This window comes from Psammomys obesus, unplaced genomic scaffold (genome assembly GCF_907164565.1).
Source record: "Psammomys obesus unplaced genomic scaffold, mPsaObe1.curated_primary_1811, whole genome shotgun sequence".
Taxonomy (NCBI): domain Eukaryota; kingdom Metazoa; phylum Chordata; class Mammalia; order Rodentia; family Muridae; genus Psammomys; species Psammomys obesus.
The window spans coordinates 8530139-8546323 of NW_026586589.1; the positions used below are offsets into that span (position 1 = coordinate 8530139).

General features: G+C 42.1%; 1 pseudogene; it reads left to right on the forward strand.

The window, feature by feature from the left end:
• Positions 1-10815: 10815 nt before the first annotated feature.
• Positions 10816-11338, forward strand: LOC129672675 (gamma-secretase subunit PEN-2-like; annotated as a pseudogene).
• Positions 11339-16185: the final 4847 nt, after the last annotated feature.

Consider the following 16185-nt stretch of genomic DNA (forward strand, 5'->3'; position numbering starts at 1 on the left):
AGCTCCGGAAGAACTTTTAAAATTGATTAAAAACCAGGATTAATGCCAGATGAAGTCGGCTCACACTTGTCATCCTAGCTCTATGGAGTTTGAGGAAAGAGGATGGGCCAGAGTTAAGGTAAGGAAAGAAAAGGATAAAAGAATTTACAAAAGACCATTCCATGAAAAAAAAATTAAAGAATGTACTTCAGAAACAACATATAACTCAAAAAAAGAAATTGGTTGGAGTCTGGAAAGCAAATTAACGGATACATGTGCAAGTAAATCTAAACAAGTACTGAACATGGACATAAATAGGAGTGATTGTGTGGTACAAAAACACGTTTCTCAGCTCACAAGAATCCTGAGAGAGCCTCAAAGAGGCTGTGTGATGCGGCATGCCTTAATCCCAGCGTGCCTTAATCCCAGCGCTCTGTTGGCAGAGGCAGGTTGATTTCTTGAGTTCAAAGCCAGCCTGGTCTAGATAGTGAGACCTTGCCTTTATTTGTGGGGGGTGGGGTGTCTATTTTTTAAATGTCCTATAGGGCTGGATTTTTTTTTTTAAAGACTTCATTATTGTCTGCTTGGTCAGTGATATATTTCAAAAAACTAAAAGGGGAGGCCCCTGACAACTCAGTGGTTAAGGGCGCTTGCCTTAAGCATGAGGGGCCTGTGTTCAATTTCCAGGATAGGTTAGAGCAGAGAGGCTGCCCCTGCAGAGGGGATCAGCCAGGCCTTATATCCCATCTAGTACCTTCTCCAAGCTGCTAAACTCCTACCAGCTGACAGCCCCATATTAGGGTGGGACAGGAGGATTGGCTTTCTAAATAATGGCCTTAAATCCTACTTAGTGCCTTACTACTCTCATAATAGAGACCTTCCCCTTGGAGAAAGTCTTCAGGTGTAAGGATTAGGCTTTGTTCTGGGGCTGTTGCTGGATCTCTGCTGCATTCCAGCTTCTCTTTCGGTGAGTAGATAGAATTATTAAATCGGACTCAGGATCTCTCTCTACTGAGGCCAGAAAGAATTTGTTAATATTTAGAATACATATTTAAAATATTTTACGACCTCCGTGGTGGTAGGAGAACAACTCCTACAAGCTATCTTCTGACTTTCACGCACAGACAGCAATAATTTTTTTTTTTAATTTTTAAAGGAAACAGAGGGCTCTTTAAGAGAATAGAAATGTAAAGTATGGTTTGAGATACAGAAAAAAAAAGTGGGGGAGAGTGGTAGTGACATGCACTGAAACATAGAAGCCAGAGGCAGATTATGAAGGAAAGGAAATAGGTAAATAGGTAAATAGCACAAAAGCAGAGCTGGAGGAAGCTTCTATGTTCACTTATGAAAACACAAAATGCTGGGGTGTAGCTCAGTTGGCAGAGTGCCTCGCATGCAGGACACCTTAGTTCTGATCCCCATCTTCACATAGACTGAATGTGGCAGTACCTGCCTATAACCCCAAATTACCGGATTGGCCAAGAAAAGTAAGAAGGAAGGTCATAGTCTTCACAAGAGGAATAAATAGGAACAAAGTGGAGTACAGGTGTGAAAATGTCAAAGTAAGACCCATCTCTTTCTGTGCTAAGTGAAAAATTAAATAAGAACACAAGACCTGAGCCAGTGAGATAAAGGCGCTTTCTACCAAACCTAGTCACCTGAGTTCAGTCACTGAAAACCCATTTGGTGGAAGGAGAGAAAACCAACTTCTGCAAATTGGCCTCTGACCTTCACATGTTGTAAATACAAACAGTATAAAATGTTTTTTTTTTTTAAAGATACTGACTATACCAAATGTAATATGGTACAGGTTGTACAGAGAAAACCAAAAGAAATTGGTAGAAAATTAACACAAAGTAGACTGTAAGGCAAAGCTCACTCATTATCAAAGGATTAAGAAGGTCCCTACTAAGTGATGGAATCGTTCTCTAGGGAGAGATCATTCTGAACTCCATTCTGAGTTCATGAAAGGCTGAACTGGATGTTTTTAATGCCTATAATCCTAGTGTTTGGAAGGTACAGGCAGGAGGAGGATCAGAGTTCAAGGTCAGTCTGGCTAATGTGAGATCCTGTTTCAAAATAAGAATGCTTTTGGTAGGCCGAGCTTGGTGACTCACCTGGAATCCCAGAATTCTGGAGGCTAAAATCAGGATCACTGTGACTCCAAGGCTAACCTGGGCTACAAAGCCAAACTTTGTCTCAACACATAGGATTCACTTACATATCTTATTATAATAACAGAATAGACTTACAGTCAAGTAGGGAGCAGACAGCAGCAAACTTTGTAGTCCCAGATGTACTCTGGTCCCTGGCAACTGCTCAGTTCTGAAACATCATGAGGGCAGCTTTACCCTTCACTAAGGCTGCCGCAGTAAAGTTTGATTTTTGACATACTTGGCCTGAGGGCCTCAGTTTGCCCTTGGTACAGAGCCGTGTCTTCTCAAAGTAGGCAGACATCATAAACAGTGTCATAGGAGATTGAGTGTTCTTGCAGCCAGTAAGGGCAGCTGGAAGAACTAGGTCAGCCATGGCCTTGGGAAGTGGTTACACCTGTCTGTCAGACACTGCACCTGATCTACCTGACACCTGTGAGCTTCCTCCCTCGAGACTTCTAATACCTTGGGTCTCTGAGCCAGCCCCTCCCTCCAGAATTTACAGCCTCCACAAGTTTTCTAAGTGAAATGTCTCACAGATGCCTTAAACCTGACCCCACCCAGAACAAACTCTAGATCTCCAAAAATGTCCTCCACACCTAGCACTCATGACAGTTTACTCCATGGGATGTCCTCAAACCCTGTCATCATGCTTTTGAGATATTTCTGTAATCTCACCACACTTCACTTCCACCATCACCCCTGGGCCAGAGCCACTACCATCTCAGAGATCCACTTGCCTCTGCCTCCCAAATGCCAGATTTACAAGGCATGTGCCACTGTGCCAGGCTATGTCCTGCTTTTTAAACTCAAAAGTTTTTGTGGTTTACCTGCTTCTATGAATTGCAGGGATGCATCATCACTCAAGGCTCAAATAATTTCTCTGTTTTTAATTTACCATTTTTATGTGTGGGTGTTTCACCCGCACACCTGTCTGTGTTCCATATGCATGCCTGTGGCCCACAGAGACCAGAAGATGGCATTGGAGCTCCTGAGACCGGAGTTACAGATGGTTGTGGTCCACCATGTGGGTGCTGGGAATCAAATTTGGTCCTCTAGAAGAACAGTTAGTGCTCATAACAGCTGAGCCATGTCTCTAGCTCCCGTAGATCTTTTTTTTTTTTTTTTATATTACCACAAGGTGGTGAATTTCCTTTTTGTGGAGTCTTGTAACTGGTGTTTAGCCATTTTACTTTTTCACTTGGATATATGTTGAATGACATTGTTGAGTTGTGGGGCAGGGTGAGCATTTACTTTGTTAAGAAGCTGCCTGGCTAGGAGTTTAAATTTAACATGTTAGCGACTCATGTCTTTATTCCTATCACTTGAGAGGTATATATAACAAATTTAATGTAAGCCTAGGTTACCTGACACTGTGGCCTAAAAAAAAACCCTGCAGAATTCATTTGGTATGCTGTATTTTAATTTTATATCTCCATTCCTCTCAGCTAAGATACAAGCCCCCTAATGGCATTCTTCCCATCAGCATTGCTCAGGGTGAACCTGGAGTCTTCCTTGTCCTAGGGAAGCCTTGTTCCCAAGGCTTTTCCTGTTTGGCTCCTGCTATATTCCAGCACATAGACAAGGTGTAGCCTATGTTTGGTGCTAAGTAAACAGACTTTGAATGAGAGACCTCTTCTCTCCTTGTCATTGATCCTTGTCATTGTCTCCTTCTCTCCCTCTAGACTGTGAGATCTGTGTTTGTGGCTAGCACAGTTGGTGGGACTAAGATGAGGGTGGTGTCTCATCATGGCCTTTCTGTCCTCCATTGCTCTGTCGTCTACTCCTTCCTGCCAATCCACAGCCCCTGACTTGGATCTGTGAGCCTGAGAGAAGGCCAGTAGCGAGGTTTTTACAGGCCTGTCAAGTGAAGCTGGAACCCTGTGTGGATAGTCACTAGTTATTATGCAGACTTGGACAAGTCACATTCTCTCTGAGTGCTTGACAACAGGTAGGCCAGACAGATCTGGGTCCAGAGTAGCTTTATAACTCACTGAATAACTTGAGGACTTTAGCCTCAGTGTGTTCATTTGCTATCAGCACTCCTCAACTTTGACAACTCTTTGGGGGCTACATATCAGATATATCCTGCATAATAGATATTTACATTATGATTTGTTGTTTTTTTTTTTTTTTTCGAGACAGTTTGTCTGTGTAGCTTTGGCTATCCTGGACTTGCTTTGTAGATCAGGCTGGCCTCAAACTCACTGAGATCCGCTGCCTCTGCCTCCCTGAGTGCTGGGATTACAGGCATGTGCCACCATGCCCAGCTTTTACACTATGATTTGTAACAGTAGCAAAGTTATGGTTATGAAGTAGCTACGAAATAATTTTATGGTTGGGGTCACTACAACATGAGGAACTGTGTATTAAAGGGGTGCGGTATTAGGTTGAGAACCACTGTGCTAAGTAGACAGAGTACTAGAACCTAGTTCTGAGAGTACCCCTCAGGAGGACAGACAGTAGTGAAAGGAGCAGTAATTTTCTGCTCCAACTTTAGCACAGCTACACTGGGGTATCATTTAATGTACTGCTTTACTTTCAGACACAGAGGACTGGGAAGACAGGGCCTGAATCAGGGCCATTATTTCTGAGTAAGATACTTTCTGCTTAAAAACTCCATGGAGAGTTTTCCAAAGACTTGAGGGAACTGAGACCAGTTCAAACCTGAGTCATCAAACCTCAGTCACAGACTGCTTCACTCACCCACACCTCTAGCCCTCCAGCATCACTAGGGAAGTAGAGACCAGGACCATCAGCCCCGCTGTCCACAAAAGGCCTTAGTTCTGATCTGTTGTTTCTTCGGGGTCTTGTTCCAAATTCCTTCTTCCTTCCAGCCAGATGAGCACTCAGGCATGTCTAATTCTGACCCCTACAGTGTGCTACCTCCTGATGATCTGTGTCCTCTTAGTGTTGCCTTCACCAACACTGGCCTTTAGAGTTGATAGTTACCCTGCGAAGCTGTTTCCCTAGGCTTTTCCACCATGCACAGTGCCCAGGTGTTCTCAGCTACTGGAGACCTGCTGTGCTGTCTGATCCCACCTGTGTGCACACCAGGTCTCCAGTCGCTGAGCATGCCTGTGACTCTAGCCTTTCCCTGTGTCACAGATTCAGGCCCTGACTCTTGAGGAACAAGGTCCCTGAGCCTGGGGCTCCTCAAAAGCAACATGGCAAAGGAAGTCCCTAACTCCTTTAATTAAACCTGTGCATCCAGCTAATCTTCCTCTCCTCTTGCTCCTCAGCCTAACCCCAGCCCCAGGAAGACTGTGCCCTAACTGAGTCTTCTATCCTAGGTTGCTCTTAAGTCTTTCACCTATCTACCATTATTCCTGTAGGATGTAGCAAGGCCTCTAGGAACCCCTTTCCCCTCTGTAGACTGTACTCCACCAGTGTACCAATTTTTAAGGCCAAGTACAGGGCTCCCTGCCTGCCCTAAAGAATTACCCTAGCAAGATTCCTGCCGACACCTGCTTCCCTGCCTCCTTTACCATTCCTTGTCAAACTCATTCAGTGATCTCCTGTTTTCTTTCCAGACATTCAATAACGAACTCCTCTACATTCTTCCTCTTTCTTCCGTGGAACTGCAGTTTTGTACTCCTGCAACTGTTACCCAACCCCCCTTAAAGAATCCTGAATGTCTTTCTAGGAGCCATGCACCTACCTGAGAGGACTGTTTCCCAGCTATGCAGCTCAGGATAGCAAGGTGATTAAATCTGGGTAAATAAAACATTGGTAGAAAGTGCTGATTGGAGTTCTAGGAGACCTTGATAACCCTACTCTACCTACTTCACCAGCTGCATGGAACATGATAGCGATGTTTGAGGCTTCCACAATTAAGTTTAAAAGAAAGTTTAGACAGTGTTTCATGATCTCAGAGTGGCCTTGAACTCCTGACATTTTGTCTCTACTTCCCAAGTGCTGGAATTACAAATGTTTTCCATCATAGCCAGACTATGCAGTGCTAGCAATTTAACCCAGGGTTCCATGCATTACACTTCCAGCCCCATCTATCTTGAGGTCAAGGGTTACCCCTTGCAGATGGTAGAACTGAAAGTTAGAAAGAACCTGAGTTCTGGACTACTAACCAGATCAGCTAAAAATAATTTTTAGTTATATTTGTGTGTTGTTTAGTAACAAAACTGAAAGGAGAAGGTTCGCTTCATCATGTAGGTCCTGAGGACTGAACTCTGGTCATCAGACTTTGTGGCAAGCACTCACCTTCTGTCTTTTTGCTCCTTGAAACAAGGTGAGGCCTTTGGAGCTCTTTCTTCCATTTTCTTCACCCTCTTGTTCTGGTGAGTTCCTCTGAAGTAGTTTGTTTTTATCAGATAGGGTTTCTCTATAGCCCTGTCTATCCTGGAACTCACTCTGTAGACCATGCTGGCCTTTAGCTCACAGAGATTTGCCTGCTTCTCCCTCTTGAGTGCTGGGATTAAAGGTGTGCACACCAACACTCAGCTTTCTTTCTTTTTAAAATTGTGTTGGCAGTGCCTTACTGAGTTACTTAGGCTGGCCTTTGAATTTTCTCTGAAGCCTGGGCAAACCTTGAACTCCAGATCCTCCAGTCTCAGCTCCAGGTAGATAGGATTACTGGTGTGAGCCATTGGGCTAGGGTAAGTGACATGAAAAATTTAGGAGGCTTAGTTGGTAAAAGGCACTTACTGCCAAGACTGATGATCTGAGTTCCAGGACCTACATGGCTAAAGGAACAAACTGGCTCCCACAGATTGTCCCCGACCTCCACATGTGTACTGTGGCAATGTACCCCCCCCCCACATACATATACACACGTAGCGCTTAACTTTTTATTTTTTGAGAGTTTATTTTATATGTTTATAAAAACATTTTCCCAGCATGTATATATGTGTACCATGTGTATGTCTAGTGACCTCAGCCCTGAAGAGAGCATTGGATCCCCTGGAACTAGAGTTACAGGCGATTGTGAACTGTCTGTGAGTGCTGGTATTCACATTCAGGTCCACTGGGAAAGCAACTACTCTTAGCAATGCTTAAGCCATTTCTCCAGTCTCTCTAAGAGTTTCATAGATTTTCTTTATGTTCTTCCCCCATCTTACCTCCCCCTTCTCCTCCCATCCAAGTTTGTATTATTTTTTTTAATCCTTCACGGCCAATTTTGTGATATCTAAATATTCTTGGATGTGTGGCCTTCTACTGGAGTATGGTCAAATTACCATTACCAGATGTATACTCTTTGAGAGAATCTCCTCTTCTCTCCCAGCAGCTAACAGTCGTCAGTAGTTTCATGGGATTGTGTGCTTATTCCCCTCCTTGCTGGGATTTGGTGTGGCTTGGGCTGGAACAGGTTTTGTACATGCTATTGCAACTATTATAAGTTTATGTGTACAGGTGCCCTGCTGTGTCCAAAAGATGTTTACTTGTAGTCACCCACTGTCTTAGGCTGACACCCTTTCCTTCACCTTCTCTGCCACGACCCCTGAGCCTTGGAGAGGGGGTTGTATTATATATGTTCCCTTAGGTATAGGCACAGTAGGTCTGAGCACATTATAGTCTCATTTTCTGCACGTTGACCAGTTGTGGGTCTCTGTATTAATCGCCATCTATTGCAATTAGAAGCTTCTCACATAATGAATGAGAGGTACATTGCTCTATAGATAGAACCTAAATCATTAGAAGTCAGTTTAGTAATATGTCCAATTAGCAACATAATAATAGTAAGTTCTGCCCTTGGGCTTGTAACTTATTTAGCCATAGGGTCTTAGCCCAATAATGTTGCCAGGCATTGGTTTCATCCTTTAGAGAGGGATTTAGATTTAGATTGAAAGGAGTTGGTTTTTCTCATGGTATTTGTGCCACTATTAAACCAATAAGCCTATATTTCCAAGTCAGTCATTTTTGTAGCCTGAAGAGTTCATATCTAGGTATGACTGATAATTTTTCTCCTCCAGTAACTTGAATAGCTCCTTTCTGGACTATGAAAACTAACTGGTCAGTAGGGATAAAGCTTCCAGGTTTGTGCCAGCTTGATTTTTGCCATGTTCTCTGACTCAGTCATGTGCATTCTTCAGCAATAGGATCGTCCCCTTTGGAGGTAACCAAGAACAGTGGTAGCAGCCTATACTATTCAGGGGTCTGTGGACCTCAGTAGCTGACCCTGCCAATACAAGTAACTCATCCCTGTCACTGGATTTTCTTGTTAGCCTCTGATGTCTAGGAGCGGGTATTGTTGTACTGTTACATGGAAACTCCATTGTAACATGTGTGCATGTGTGTTTGTTTGGGGGTTTAGGAAGCTTCTGCAATAGTAGCTTTATGTCTTTTTTCAAAAGATCGTCCGTGTTATTTATCCTTGCTCTGCTCTACCTTATCCTCCACTTTCTCACCTTAGTTTAACTCCTTCCTATTCCATGATTCCTTCATATCAGTGCAATTTATCTCCTCTCCCTCCAACATGGCACCATAGTAATTTCTTGGCCTTCTGAGTATTCCAGGTGAAATACATTTATCTGAAGATTTAAAGCTAACATCTACAGATGAGAGAAAACATGACATTTGACTTTCTGGTTCTGGGTTACCTTACTCAGAATGGTTGTTTCTAGCTCTATCCATTTACCTGTGTTTGTGTGTTGTTTTTTTTTTTAAGATTTATTTATTATGTATACAATGTTCTGCCTGCATGCACACCTGAACGCCAGAAGAGGGCATGAGATCTCATTATAGATGGTTGTGAGCCACCATGTGGTTGCTGGGAATTGAATTCAGGACCTTTGGAAGAGGTGCTCTTAACCTCTGAGCCATCTCTCCAGCCTCTACCTGTGAATTTTATAATTTCATTTTTAATTAAATAATATTCTGGTGTGTGAATGTGCCATATTTGCATCCATTCATCAGTTGATGGACATCTAGTTTGTTTCCATTTCTTGGCTATTGTGAATAAAGCAGCATAAACATCAATGAACAGAAATCTCTAGAGTAGGATATGGAATCCTTTGGAATCCAGGGGTGATATAGCTGGGTCATTATTAGATATATTTCCAGCTTTTTGAGGAACCCCCATACTGATTTCCATGGTGGGTATATCAGTTTGCATTTCCACTAGCAGTGAAGAATCGTTCTGTTTTCCCATATATATATATATGGTCATATATATATATGGAAATATATATATATATGACCATATATATATTGTCATCTGTGTTTTGTTGTTTTGAGACAGGAGAATCTCACTATGTAGCCCTGACTGTCCTGAAACTATGTAGATCAGACTGTCCTTGAACTCAGAGATCCACCTGCTTCTCCCTATGGAATGCTGGGATTAAAGGACAATGCCACCCTGAGTGGAGCCAGCATGTCAGGCTAGTCAATGTTTGTTTTTATCTTAGCCATTATCTTTGGAGTAAGATGAAATCTCAGACAAGTTTTAGTGTACATTTCCCTAATGGCTAAGGATGTTAGACATTTTAAAAAACATGTTTCACAGTCATTTTTATTTCCTCTTCTAAGAACTTTGTTTAATTCTATGTCATATTTTAAATTGGGTTATTTTCTTGTTTGATTTTGAGTTCTTTATTTGTTCTAGATACTAACCCTCTGTAATTTTTTTTCCTCATTCTGTAGACTGCCTCTTCACTTGTGTGATTGTGTTCTTTGCTGTACTTTGGTTTCATGAGGTCCCATTTTTTTTTAAAAAAAAGATTTATTTATTTATTATGTATACAATGTTCTGTCTGTACATAGACCTGCAGCCCAGAAAAGGGCACCGGATCTCATTACAGATGGTTGTGAGCCACCATGTGGACACTGGGAATTGAACTCAGGACCTCTGAAAGAGCAGCCAATACTCTTAACCTCTGAGCCGTCTCTCCAGCCCAAGGTCCCATTTATTAATTGTTGGTCTTAATGTCTGTGCTGTTGGGATCCTTCCTGTTCAAGAAAATCCTTTCTTGTCAGGCCATGGTCACATATGCCTTTAATCTTAGCACTTGAGAGGCAGAAGCAGGTAGATCTCTGAGTTCGAGGCCAGCCTGGTCTACAGAATGAGTCCAGATAGCCAAGGCTATACAGGGAAAGCGTGTCTCAAAATACCAAAACAGAACACAAAACAAAAGTCCTTTTCTGTGCCAGTTAATTCAAGCATATCCTCTGCTTTTTCCTCTGTCAGAGTTAGGGTATCAGGTCTGATGTTGAGGTCATTGATCATTTGGAGTTGAGTTTTATGCAGAGTGAGAGATAAAGATGGAGTTCCATTCTACATGTAGCTATCCAATTTGACCAGTGCTGTTTATTAAAGATGCATAGTAACACATTCTGCTAATCCCAGGACTCACACTCTGATACAGAGGCAGGAGGATTTCTGTGAGTTCAGAGCTAGCCTGGTCTACATAGTGAGTTCCAAGACCATATAGAAACCTCATAATTTCTAAAAAAAAAAAAAAAAAAAAAAAAAAAGTTAAAGATGCTCCCTCTTCAGTGATTATTGTTGGCTTCTTTGTCAAGAGCAGGTGGCTGTAAGACTGTGTCCTTAATTCTCATCCATTGATCAGTAAGCCTGTTGTTATGCCAATACCATGCTGTTTTCTTTACTACAGCTGTGTGGTATAACTTAAAATCTGGGTGGAGCTATTGCCTTTGGTGGCTTGAATGAGAATGGCCTCCATAGGCTCATATTTGAATACTTGGTCCTTAGTTGGAACTGTATGGGACGATGAGGAGGTGTGCCCTTGTTGGAGGTGTGTCACTTGGTGGGCTTTGAGATTTCAAAAGACTACTGCAATTCCTACTGCTTTCTGCCTAGTAGCTGGATCAAAATGTGTGCTCTAAGCTATTCCTTCATTCTGCTCTCATGGACTCTGAAACGGTAAGCCAAATTAAATGCTTTCTTTTTGGGTCTTGCTCTACAGACCCTTAGGACCGCCACACTCCAGCAAAACTTGAATTTGGAGCAGTTGTCCAATGAGGAGAGGTACTAGAAGTGCTAGCAGTCCTGTCCTGGTTGATTTGCATTCCTTTTCTTTGGTTGCTCATCATTTTCTGGTTCTTCAGAGGCCTTCCTTGCCCCAGACTACACAGAGCAGAGCCAAGTAAAGGCTATGTTTGGCGCTCAGCTGCGGCCTTCCTCTTCTGGTGGTGGTCCTCACCATTTGGATCACTAACTTCCAGATCTACCGCCCTGCTGGGGTGCTCTTGGGGACTACCTCTCCTTCAGTATTTCTCTGGGCACTCCCTAATAACTGTACAAGTTGGTGATCTGTTCTTTCTCCAGGATGGACTCTGTTCTAAGCTCTTTTTTTCAAACCTGAAGACTGTTTCCCATTTCCCATCTGCCCCAAGAATCAACTCTAACTAAAAAAAAAAAAAAAAAAAAAAAAAAGCTTTTCTTTTATTTTAAGTTGCTCTGGTTGTAGTGTTTTATCACAACAACAGAAAATAGATCTCCAGCAATTTTTTTTTGTTGTTTAATATTGTTTTGGAGATCCATTTTTTTAAATGTATTTTCATGTGAAATTTAAGATTGTTTTCAATTTCAGTGAAAGTGAAGATGTGCATTGGAATTTTGATGGAGATTTCATTTCACCTGTAGATTGCTTTTGGCAGGATGGCCATTTTCACAATAGCAATCCTGCCAATCCATGCGCAGGGACGACGTCTTTTCTTCTGGTATCTTCTTTAGTTCTTCCTATCCTTCCTTCATTTTTTTCTTTCCCTCCCTCCCTCCCTTCCTTCTTTCTTTGTGTGCATGTTAAAAATTTTCATTATACAAGTTTTTTTTCCCCTTTGGTTAGATTCAAGATATTTTTGAGGCGATTGTAAATAGTCTTGTTTCCGTGATTTGTCATTTGTATACATATATGAACACTACTGATTTTTATGTTTGTTAATTTTGTGCCTTGCTACTTTGTTGAATGTATTTATCAGCTGTAGGAGTTTTTGGCATAGTCTTTAGGGTTTTTAAATATAGAATTGTATAATCTAGAAATTATATTTTGACTTCTTCCTGTTTGTATCCCCGTGTCTCCCTCATTTGTCTTACTGCTTTAAGTATATGTTGAACAGGGGTGGTGATAATGGACTTCTTGTCTTGTTCCTGGTTTTAATGGAAATGCTTTTGAGTTTTTCTCCAATGATGAGTAGGCTGTGAGCATCTTGTATATTGCTTCATTATGTTGAGATATGTCCCTATATCCCTGCACTCTCACTGAATGGATGTTGGGTTTTGTCAGAGGCCTTTTCTGCCTCTTGTTAGGCCCAGCAAGAGCCTAAATATAAGAAGGTATGAAGAGAACTCAGGAAACTAATCATCCATCGATGCAAAAAAAACGCAAGAGGTTACTCTTGACCATTGCGCAATGGGGTCACCCCTGCTGGTCAGCTAGGAGTGGCACCAGGAGACAAAGACCTTAGGTTTTTAAAAGACACAAGGCGGGAATCTCCTGGGGTTGCCTTCTTGTCGATTTAGGATTGGATGAGGTGTTTAACTTTTAAAATAATTGGTTAGTTCTGGTCACCCTTAGGTCCAGTCAGCCCTGTCGTAAATATCTGATCTTCAAGTCAGTTTGGAATTTCCTGCCATCCACAGTTAAATGTGGGAGGGTGATTAACTTATTCCATGTCTGTTCTGAGGAGTGGGGGTTACAAGCTTTGGATCAAAGGTCAGGAGAAGGATTGGGGCCATTTGGCCCAGTTTCCAAACAAAGCCCATCTCACCGGCACTAGCCGGTGATTTTTCTCCATTTAGTAGAGATCTCTGCTTGTTCTCTTCCTTATCTTTGCCCTCACAGATGGCTAAAGTCAGGAACTTTTACATTCCTCGGCTCTCTGGAGAAGCACTAAGAGACTTTAATTAACATGGGCCTAAAACTTGCAAATATAAGTTATAAGGCAATTAAAAGAAACATAGGTTACAAAGTTAGTCTGATTCTTTCACTCTAAGGAGATGTCTATTATGTTGTGGCTTGTGGTTAATTTACATATGTTGAACCATCCAGCTTGACCGTGGTATATAATATTTTTGATTTGTTCTTGAATTCAGTTTGTGTCTTATTGAGAAATTTTTATCTTATGTTCATCAAAGATAGTAGCCTGTAATTTTTTTCTTTTTTTTGTTTGTTTTAGTTCTTTGGTTTTGGCATTATGGTAATACTGGCTTTGTAGAAGGAGTTTAGAAATGCTCCTTCCTTTTCTGTTTTGCAGAATCATTTGAAGAGTATTATTGTTTGTCCTTTGAAAGTCTTGTAGAGTTCTGCACTTAATCCATCTGGCCCTGAGAGTTTTTGTTTTTGTTTTAACCTGGGAGATGTCTTAGCTAGGGTTTCCATGATAAACACCATGACCTCAAGCAACCTGAGGAGGAACAGGTTTATTTTGCTTTCATTTCCACATCAAAGGAAGTCAGAGCAGGAGCGATGCAGAGGCCACGGAAGAGTCCTGTGTACTGGCTTGCTCCACGTGGTTTGCCCAAGACCACCAGCCCAGGAGTGCCACCGGCCACAATGTGGGGCTTCCCACATTAACCATCAAGGAAGTGCACCCCAGGCTTGCCCATAGGCCAATCTGTTGTTGGGGACATTTTCTCAACTGAGGTTCTCTCTTCCAAAATGACTCTATGTCAAATTGGCACAGAACTAGCCAACATGACAGATTTTAATTACAGCTTCTGTCTCAGTGGTTGTTATGGATCTACTTAAATTATTTTCATCTTGATTTAACTTAGTTATGTTGTATACATATCTAATTTTTTTTTTTTTTTTTTTTTTTTTTTTAGATTTTTCAGTTTGGTAGAACATATATTTTAAAATTATTTATTTATGTGTATGTCTGTGCCATGTATGTGCCTGGTGCTCATGGAATCCAGAAGGGGCCATTGGATCCTCTGGTACTAGAGTTACAGATGGTTGTGAGCTGCCATGTGGATACTGGAAATCTAACCTAGGTCCTGTGGAAGAGCAGCCCACGGTCTCAACTATTGAGCCATCCCTCCAGCCCCTAGGGCATCTTCTTGATTTATGATTGATTTATGTAGCAGTCATCTTGCTGGCCTTTATTCTTTTTATTTTATTATTTCCTACCTCTCTGTGTGTTGTTAGCCTCCTGTAGGTCACAAGTGTCTGAGGGCTTACTTTGAAGAATTATGATTTACTGGTCTGGGGTGGAGCCCCAGCATAGTTGTGTTTTGGTTTTAGTTGGCTGTCTCATCTACATTGGACTGCTGTCATTGCTATGTCCATCATGTGCAGACTACGGCTGGCACATAGTAGGCATTCACTAAGTACTACCTGAATGAATAATCAAAAAAAGCATGTTTCCTAAAGGATGATAAAAGAGGAGGCACAGACATCATATTTTGTTTTCCTAATAGGATATTAAAATTAAATGCATGTTAGGAATTATTCAGAACCCCAGAAAATTCAAAACACTTATCAAATTCCCTATTTTATCTTGCCATTTGTTGTGATTTTGAATGCTAAACTGGACTTAGTATCACCTTATTTTCTGCTGAGACCACAAGACCTAGTTTCTTGTCCACATGCAAGGAGAGAACAGGGACAGGACCACAGCCAAGTGGCCTATGTGGTGTTATACTCTTGCCTGGGCTGTGGCTGTAGGAGGAGGGGTGGAAGACAGAGGAGGGTTCTAGAAGGCTTCATGCTGAGAGATCCATAATCAGGAGTCTTCTATTTGGTTCGATAGAGAGGAGGGGAGCAGATACAGGCTAGGCCAGCCAGAAGTCAGCTCACAGCAGCATGGGTGAACTTTCCTTTCCTAGCTCAACAGCCTCTTAGCAACAATGGGGGAAAGTGATGACATGAGGTGGGCAAGAAGGCTAAGGCCAGACATTGGTGTCGAAGTGGAGGAGGGCTAGGCTCACAGTGCTTGTTTCCTTGAGCAGGTCAGATAATGCTCTTGCCTTGTTGGGTAGGGAGGAATACCCAGTGGGACAGACAATGGGGAACAAAATCAAGCTGCTTTTGATGTACTTGGGCTTGCGTAGTTAAACTGAACTAGCATTTTGAATTTGTCTTTTGAGGTAGAATCTTGCCTATTTAGGTATAAACTGTGTGTGTGTGTGTGTGTGTGTGTGTGTTGATGGGGGTCACGCCACAGTGTCTATGTGTAGGACAGAGGACAAGTTTGTGGAGTCAGTTCTCACCAGGTTTGTACTGCAAGCACCTTTACCTGCTGAGCTGGCCCTAAACTTTTTTTTTTTTTTAAAGTCATTTTCTTGCTTGAGTTCACAGGACAAATTTTGTGGCACTATAGAAGAGGCTGTGGGTGACTCACACTTCTAGTTGGGTGGGAGAACCTGCTTAGTCAGATGATTATGAGCCAATTGTGAATTCAGCTCTCTGGAAGATTTTAAGGAATTTAGCATCCTTACCTATCCTTTCTGCACCTCTCAAGATGCTAGCGAACAGCCACCACTTTAATGAAGTGAAGGATTTTCAGGATTTTATTGTCAGTTACAAGATGGACTTGTGCAACATCTGAGCCCCCCAGAATTGCCTCACCTTAGAGAGTCAGGACTGTTTTTAAGTTAGCAGACTTCGGCCAGGTAGGGCAGAGCCACCTGGGATGGGCGCTACCCCCAAGTGTGGTCTGGTTGCAGAGAGATGTTGCAGCCCTGGCCTGAACTTTAAAAAGTTCAATACCAGAATCTCACACGGTGGAGGGAGAAAACTGACTCTCATGAGCTGTTCTCTGACCTACATGTATACACACACAGTGCCATAGTAGCCATGAGGTCAGCTCAGGAGTTGTTTTTATCTTCCAACATGTAGGTTCCAGAAGTCAAACTTAGGTTATCAGGCTTGGTGGTAAATGCTTTTTGCCAACAGAGTTAGAGATTTACCTGTTCCAACCCTCACCCTCCAGAGCCAGGTTCCAAACTCGTGAACTTTTTCCCTCTGCCTCCTAAGTGACAATATTACTAATTTAAGCCACAGACATTTGTGAACTGCCCTATTTGGGTCCTGGGAACTGAACTTGGGTCCTCTGAGCTGCTGAGCCATCTCTATAGCCCTGAACTTTTTAAAAAATATTTTTATTTTTGAGGTTATAATTATCTTCCCTCCTTCCC